The sequence below is a fragment of the Juglans regia genome, chromosome 5 (genome assembly GCF_001411555.2).
Source record: "Juglans regia cultivar Chandler chromosome 5, Walnut 2.0, whole genome shotgun sequence".
Taxonomy (NCBI): Eukaryota; Viridiplantae; Streptophyta; class Magnoliopsida; order Fagales; family Juglandaceae; genus Juglans; species Juglans regia.
In genome coordinates this window covers 13,194,039-13,202,943 of record NC_049905.1, presented here as the reverse complement: position 1 = coordinate 13,202,943, position 8,905 = coordinate 13,194,039, and positions in this window count along the sequence as shown.

Below are 8,905 nucleotides of genomic sequence, written 5' to 3'. Positions count from 1 at the left end.
AGCAAGTTCATCCCAAGACTTAGTCATGCCTGATAAAATCCTTAAATTCTAGCTAAACCTCAAGTGATGCATGATTTGACCTTTCTATCAATGACATGCTAGAATTAAATCAAGCATTCTTCTTATCCCAATCAAAAGGTTTTCTAAATGCTCATATTTCAAGCCCAAGTAAAATAAGTCAATTTCCTCAAATGAAGCATGATTAAAAATCAAACCACACATGCTTTGATGATAAACACAAGATAGAGATTAAAACCTGTTATGGCATGTTTCGAAGCTCATACTAAACCTTCAAAAATTATTCCAAGACATACTCAAATCATATCATGAATTATCAAGGCATGTCATAACTAATATTTTCACCAAAATAATTTAAACAATAAATCTATCCACCAATATTTCAGCTTCTAGCTAAACATGGTATCTCATGCTATAATCATCCAAAATTAATGCTAACACTAAAAAACACTTAGCATATAAACCAAGATCCAGAGAGAACACCTACAAAGATTCCGCGGCCTTTGAAGCTTCTCACTCAAAGCTCATAACTCAAGAACTCACTTAGAACACCTAAGAACTTCAAAGAACTAGAGGATGAGAACTCTCAAGAACACTCAAGGGAGTTTGAGGAAGTGAAGTGAGGAAGAAGTGGGGGTGGAATGGAGTTTATATAGGCTCCAAGGGGTGTGTGTGGCGTTGGCAAGGTGGCCCCCCATTGGGGGGTTTGGGCGATGGTGATGATGCTGCCTAGCCTAGATCCTACTTGGGTGGTTGGCTAACTGGGTGATCATTGCACGTTAGAGTAGGGTGAAATGGCTATGGGGAGAGGGGCTTTGCCGTGTGGTAATGGTGAAATGGTGGTGCAACTAATGCAATGCTTAAGGGTTAATGATGCCACCGAGTATGGGGTAATTCACAAGGCAAAACTCTTTGTCTTATTCATTTGGACGATTCTTGACATTTTGTGGCTAGTTTAAGGCATACTTGAGTATCCTCTTTAGGTGGTAGACGGTGGGAATCGGGTGGTGAAGTGGTGATCAAATAAAATCAAACAAATGGGGAATATTCCTGGGTGGTTGCCGAAAATTCAAGGGCATTTTCGGATTGGAAAAAATTTGAGGTTTTAGCTAGGGTTTTCGAAAATCAAGCTTGGTAGGAAATTTCATGACTAAATGAGGGGTCAATGATAGAAATTTTCTTGATAAAAATGGTATAAAAAAATTCGAGCTAGGGGCACATTAGTCCCTTGCACACAAAAGTACACATGGGTGCTAGTTGGTATGGTTTTAGGGTTTGACATGTCATTACCCTAAAGGACATGTGTAAAGGTTTATATAAAATTATAATATCATCTATGAGTATTTAAAATGGATAACCAAACAAGGAAATTTTGGAACAAAAGGACGAGAAATGATAAGAATAAAAATCAAGCTTAAAACGTGGTTTCAAGATCACTAATCATGTGGTGATCGATCAATGCTCTTAACCAAGATTCTAAACTTAATTTAATTCTCTCTAAAGCTCTTAGGGTCATGGACTACTCTAATGAGCTAGTCTTCTAAATTATAGTGTTGATCTAATAGTTAATCTATTAGGGTAGATAGGCGGGGTGTTACAACCCACCTCACATCGCCCTAACCCAATGCCGTCCCCTGAGTATCCCCCACCCAGATGGCTATGATCGTTTCTCCCTCCACCGTAGGTTTCTCATGGCAGCACCCCCCTTAAGCAACCCATGCCAAGTCACCTCCTTCCACCATTGACAACCATCATGAGCGTCTACTCTACACCAACACCAAAGCCTATCCTCTCCCCTCCATGCACGACCAACCAACTTTGCGCAGCACCACCACAAGTTCCTCCATGCAAGGCCCGCTACCCACTACTGCTTAGCCTACCTCAGACCACTTCAGCTCTGAGTCAACCCACTTCAGCTGCACGCTTCCCTCACTGCTTAGCCCCTCACATTGTGGTGTAAATTCTACCTCTATGCCTCAAAGAGTATTATGTCATGTAGTTTGTATGGATGTTACTGGTATTGGGTTTGAAAATAGACAAATTAATATTTATATATATTAATTGTATTGGTTGTGATAGAATGAGAAGAAGTGGGGTGGGGTTAGGATTGAAATGAAGTTGTAAGTGAAGTATGGAGATTTTGAATTATGGGGATTGTGTTGGTTGTCCTAGGTAGAGTTAGTTGAACTTTGGATTGAGTATGTGTTGTATGTATTGTTAAGAAGCTTATTGGTTGAATATATTAATTGTGAAGGTTGGGTTTGTTTGTAGCCATGAATGAAGCTTATTAATCTTTGTATATCATAATTGTGTTGGATTTATGTATATGGGCAACAAGTACGTTAGTATGTTTTATAAATATAAGTTGTGTTTATGGGAAATTGGAGTGGGATGATGTGAATTGGTACTAATTATTGAAGTGATATATGGGGGTGGTTTCGTGGAGCCATGATTTGTAACTTATAAAGCGTTGTGATTTTGTGTTGTGTAGATGTAAAAATATTGGACATATTTTATGTATTGAATGTGTAGGTTTCAAAAGACTACGAAGAATTGATGTGGTGATTGGAAACTTGTTATGGAGTATGTGTGATTATTTGCATTTGTTGAATATTGAGGTTAAATGGATGATAGATTGAATATGTGTGTTGTATTCATTGTTAATAGGCTTATTGATTGAGACGAGTGTTTGTGAAGGCTAGGATATTGGGGAGCCATATGATTGTGTTGTTTATTGGGTTTAAATGGATAATGGATTTAAGTTATGTGTGTATATTTATTTAGTTGAAGAGTTGGCTTGATTTTACTTGAATGCAATGGTTTATAGATTTAAATTTATATGAGAACCATGAGGTCCAAGAATTTGACAGATTTGTATATGTTGGGTGTATTAGGCATGAACAATGGTGGTGGAGCATGGTGATAGTTGGTTTCTAAAATACTGGTCAGGTTTTATGTATATTGGATGTGTTAGTTGGGATTTGCAATCGGAGTTTATTGTATATAATGGACAGATTTTAAGTTTAATCTTTAGCTTCACTTATATTGGACGTGTGGGAATGAAAGTGATTTCTAAATGCATGATTATGTTTGAGTTGGACTATGTTTATAATTGAATTGTATTGAGATGCTTGAGGTGAATATATGAAGTTTGCATGGATTGTCTTGAAGTGTTGGATGAGATGATGGAATTGTAGCGAATTTGAAAATCATGATGATGATGCTGGTTTTATATGGACAGATTTGTGTTTATTAAATGTATTGAATATGGATGGAGCTTGTTAAAACAAATTAGTGCTTAAATATATTATATGTTGATCATAGGTGATAAAGGTGTATGACACATGTATGTTTTGTATGTTTGGTTTGGATTGTGTAATATGTTTGTAGGTGAGGAAGTGAATGAGAACTTAAGTTGATGTTGGATTGGATTGTATGTGTATGGAGGAAGTGTATTGTTTAAGGAATTATATTGTAACTCTAGTTGAAAATTCATGGTGAGGTGGGATTAAGTTGTAGACTTGTGAGTGATGGTTGGAGGGTTTAAGCGAGGCATAGGAGCTCACTTTATTAGTTAGAAAATGAGGTGAGATTGGATTGTATGTGTATGTAGGTTGCCATTTGATATGAACACGAATGGATTGCATGAAATGTAAATAGCATGGAGTCTAGGTAAATATTAAATTCATACTCTTCTAGAGTTTTCTAAAGATATGAAAATGAAAATGAACATTTTATTTATGAAAAAGGAGAAAAAATGCTTTTATGAGAAAATGTCCTTTTATGAAATAAAGAAAAAGGAAATGGTTTTCTAGAAATGAAAGAAAATGAAAAGTGTAACACCCAACCTAATTAACCATTAAGATTATTCTTTAAATGACCTTAGATTAAGCTTATGATTTTGGACTTTAAATATTTTTTATTACTATTCTTATTATATTATTTTTTTTGTTTGTCTGTTTAGTTTATTTATTTATTTCAATGGTGATAGTTAAATTTATTTCGACCATGGCACTTAGTGTCGCTAATTATTAAGCATTAAGGATTAGAGAAGTAAGACCATTAGTAATCCCATTAAGGCCTTTAGAACTTTAGGACATTTATGGGCCAAGCCTTAGGAGCCTTAAACCAAGCTTCATAGGAGTACAAGTCTTTGTAGGATAGCCTTGGCCCAAGTATGAGGAATGCATAAGGCCTTTGGGCCAAGCTTGGTATAGGTTTGACCCATGGCCCAATTAGGTCAAGGTAAGCATTTCATGCCCCATCATTGTGGATCTTGAGGTCTCTCTTAATCCCTCAAAATTTGGAAACAAGACCCCATCCACTCAAACCCAAAACCCATGGACCATTGGCCCACACTTATGGCCCTTTTAAGCACCACAAGGCCCAAATCCTTATTTTGCTTCTATTCACTCTTCAATTTGTAGCGCAATACACCATACCATGAGTTTTCTCAAGCCCATATCATACCCTAAGTACCCAAATTAAGTTTTAAAATTGGGTTAAGACCATAATCAACTTACATATGATTAGTGATCTTTAAACCATGTTTTAGAGCTTAATTTTCTTTCTTAATCTTTTTAGCCTTTTTGATTTGAAATTTCTTGTTTCATTATTCAATTACATCATTTTTAGATCATATTAGGACCCTAGATAAACCTCTGCACATGTCATTAGAAAAAATGACATATCAAAACCCCAAACTACACCAATCGGCACACATGTGTGCCCTTTGTGTGCAATGGACTATTTTGCCCTTAAGCCTAATCTTTTGGTACCTTTTTTTCAAGGGCACTATGGTCTTTAAGTACTTCATATGAGCTCTTTAGATCCAGACCAAGTCTTGGAAGAATTTGGTTTCAAAAACCAAACCAAAGCACCAAAACCGATTCACCTTGGACACTAGTTGGATGGGAACCGAATTGGTTGAGTTTTTACCTCCTTTCTGCCCATAGCTCAGCCACCACCCCACACCACCTCCATCCCCACTTAATCCCCAAGAGGCCCTCATGGTCATCATGAACTTTTGACTAGTTTTTCCCACCCAAAAAATGCACCAAACCGAAGGCCTCCAAGCCACTTCATTTCGGCAACCACTTCTCTTCACCCCTTTTATTTGAGCTGCCACTTCATGATCACTTGGCAGCTAGCCAAGAACCCTTCCCTCACCTGAAAAGCCTTCCAAGAATGGCTTATGACCTGCACAAATTAGCTTTGAAGATGAGATAAGAGGGTGAGTCAAGGCCATGATCAAAATTGCCCAAGGAAAACCACCTTGAGCCCGTTAGCTCCATATTTGGTTTTTGTTGGTTTTTCTTCTCTTCCTTCTGCACCATGACCTGACCAGCATCCTTAGGATGAATGTAGCACCTAAAGTGATGAAGTCATGGTGATTTACGACACTATTCACTCTGCAAGTGACACAGGGTGATGGAATGCAAGCTACAAATTTAGCTCCTTACACCACCGCTCATATCACCCAATCCCCATGAACTTAAGGCCAACGTCTCCACCCCCTGGGCCACCTATAAAAAGCCCATCCACCCTCTCATTCCTTCACACCTCATCTCCAGCTCCCCTTGAGCATTGAGAGCCATATTTTCCCTTAGTTTTGAGAGAAACTGAAAGGTGTGTGTGTGCTTGAGTGTTCTTGAAGTTCTTGTGAGTTCTAGTGCTAGAAGCTTGAGTGGGCTACAAAATTTGTAAGTTTTCTTTCCCTAGATCTTGTCAAGTTTGGTTTTCAAGTGTTAGATTGAATTTTGGTTAAATTTAAAAGATGTTACCATGCTTGATTTAAAACTGGGTTCATTACGAATTGTTTATGTGTTTAAATTGTTTTAAGTGAAAATTTTAGCTATGGCATGTCTTAGCATATTTTGATATGGTTTATTAATGTCTTAGAATGAATATGGAAGTTTGATTTTTGATTTGAAGCATGTCATGATAGGTTTTAATTCTATCTTGCATTGATCATCAAAACATGCATGGGTTTTAAGTAAGTTTGTGATTAAGATATGAAGTTTGAGTTATGCCACCTAGGCTTGATGATTAAGCATGTAGAAACTTTTTGATTGGGATAAGAACTAAAATACATGTTTTGGGTGAGTTTTGAAAGCATGCCTTTGTGATTTACACTAGGAACATCAAACTTGATTAATTGAGGATTAATGAAGATCTTCATTATGGTTTTTAGCCATGATTAAGTGTTGGGATGAACTTGCTTATCCAAAAAATTGGCCTTTATCACATCATTAAGGACCATAGCGATTTTTGTGACTAAAAAAAATTTGCATATGCATGCATTCATAGGGATCAATAGTTGAAATCACACTAAGGCATCAACTAGAATGCATATTGAAAAACATTTTCGAGACCTTTGAAGTAGCCAAGTCTAGTTTGTAACAACATGAGTGACCCTCTTGGTCTTTGCATCTCAAAAATTTCAAAAGGACTTCTGGCGTCTTCTATAGTTTCTCCAGAAGTACCCACTCAATCTCTACAACTGATCTGCAGCTTCGAAAAACCTTCTGACAAATGAATTCGTCATGCTTATAATGAACTCACTAGCAATCAAACATTAACATGAAGTGACTGTTTATCGAGAAAGTATCTTGAAGTCTTAATGGGTCTCTTTAGGATTTTCTCTCCTAAATACTATGAAATTAGCAATAGAAGGATTTCACCTAACCCAAAAAACCATGTTTCATAATGTATATGTTGTTTGGGTTTGTGTAGGGAATTCTTTGGTTTGGTGTCACAAACCTTTGAAATCATTTCAGTTCATCTCATCTCAATATCCAAACATCAATTTCAAATTTTTCAAATTTTCAACTTTTTTATTTAATCATTACTTAATCATTACAATTTTTTCAAACTTCCAAACAAAACACAAAAAATAATCAATTTTTTTAAATCTCAAAATAAAAATTATATTAAAAAATTATATTCTAACGCTCTTTTAACTTTATAATTTTTTTGTTCAACTATTTCTCTCTCCATAAAAATCTTAACTCAAACCATTTCACTACTATATAGAAATTATAACATTACTATTGTCAGATTTCTCATCTCAACTCATCTTTATAACCAAACTAGAATTCAAATCCAAGTAAAATTTTGATTCTTGAAATCGTTGTTCAAGCGAATGTCAAGCTCATGTTGAACAAACTGCTTGATTGAGACATCTCACACACGTCTAGTGAATCTTATTCTTAATCTTTTTTTCACAGTAAACTTGGGAATTTAGAGGTCTTTGTGAAACATGAAGGTGTAGAGCTTTGAGCCAGCTTTCCAACGACGCCAAGATCACCTATATTCTGTTTCAAGATTAGAAGATACGAATATTTTTCCTCGATTAGGTTGATCTTCCCAAGTCTAACAAATTTGCGCTCTAATTCCAACTTAGATTTTACTCAACATATTTACGTCTCAACTAGACAAAATGTTATCATAAGAATATGACAATATATTATTTTACATTAACAATTTAAAAGGATGGTATTTTTGTAAAATAATACACTTACAGCTTTAAACGCCATTTAAAACAGAGTTGTAAAAAATAAATAGTTTTGTTTATCATTTCTGAGGATAAAAAGACCATTAGAAGCCCAGTGTGATCCCTAGAAAGTTTATTAAACTTTGATCTTAATAAGAACAAGGAAAATGATATATACAAGTCTTAAATACACAAATTTCGTGCAAATCTTTTAGAAAAAAAAAAAGGTGGACCCTATTATAAAAATCCGTGAAAAATCTACTTTTTGTTGATGAGATCTACACTTTACAAAAGTTTTATACAAAACTTTAACTTTTATAAAAACATAGGCAAGACAGTTGGAGATCTTTTGGCAACGAAGGTAGACAAACACTCGGAAGAAAGGCCTGAGTTAGAAAGTGATCGTTTACTAATTAGTTAGCAAATTATTTATTTCACATGCTATAGGAACATGCTTTTACCATGTGAATAACATGTCTACGAATTCTGAAAGCACGTGTTTCTCAAATATATTATCATCGCATGTTTTATGCTTGAAATCATATGAGATCTATTAAGGAATAGGACCTTTTTTTTTCCCTTTTCAAACACAACTTAGGGCTGTAGAAGCTCACTCTTCTTCTTTTCGATCAACAAAATTTAGGGGTGTTCATCCGGGTTCCGACTCGGGAACCTGGGTTTCAAATCCAAGCCGAAACCCGACTAGGACGGGTCAGACCTGGGCCGGAACCCGGGTGGATCCGAGTTTTTGAAACCCAGAAATCCGGGTTTCGGGTTGTACCTGGGTTTTTTTTTTTTTTTTTTTAGTCCATATAAAGGGTTTAGAAGCATAACCAAGTTGATGGGTTTGGACCAACTAAAGTTGGCTCTTAACCAAGTGTTGCTTCTGGTGGGAATTCCTTTCCCAGTTTGACCGTGATGGTTCAATTAAACCCAATTTTCCTCTTTGAAATCATGGCATATTCCTACTTCAATCATGGTATAGATAATAAATGCGCATGCCACTGCAAATTAGCTTGGTTCTAGACGTATTTATCTTAGACCTTTTTTGTTTTGAAATCATTTGTTCGCCAACTTTTGATCCAAGAACCATGAAAATGTTGTTTATGAGTGGGGTCAGTGTACAAGGATTTTGTGTCTTTAGCATTTTCGTTGGTCCAGATTCGATCAAGTCGTTGTGATGCAAATAAGGAGGTTGTTCCGTGAATCATGGTGAATGGAGATCATGTAGGAAGGAAGATTATTTCATCGAGGGGGATTTTATTCGATTTATTTTTGAATTTTTGTTTATCTGATTTGTTTTGAATTCTTGTTATTTTGTTAGCTCTTTTCTAATTTATTTCCGAGTTTATCGCAATCAATGTAATCCTTTAAACAAGGTCGAAATGGAAA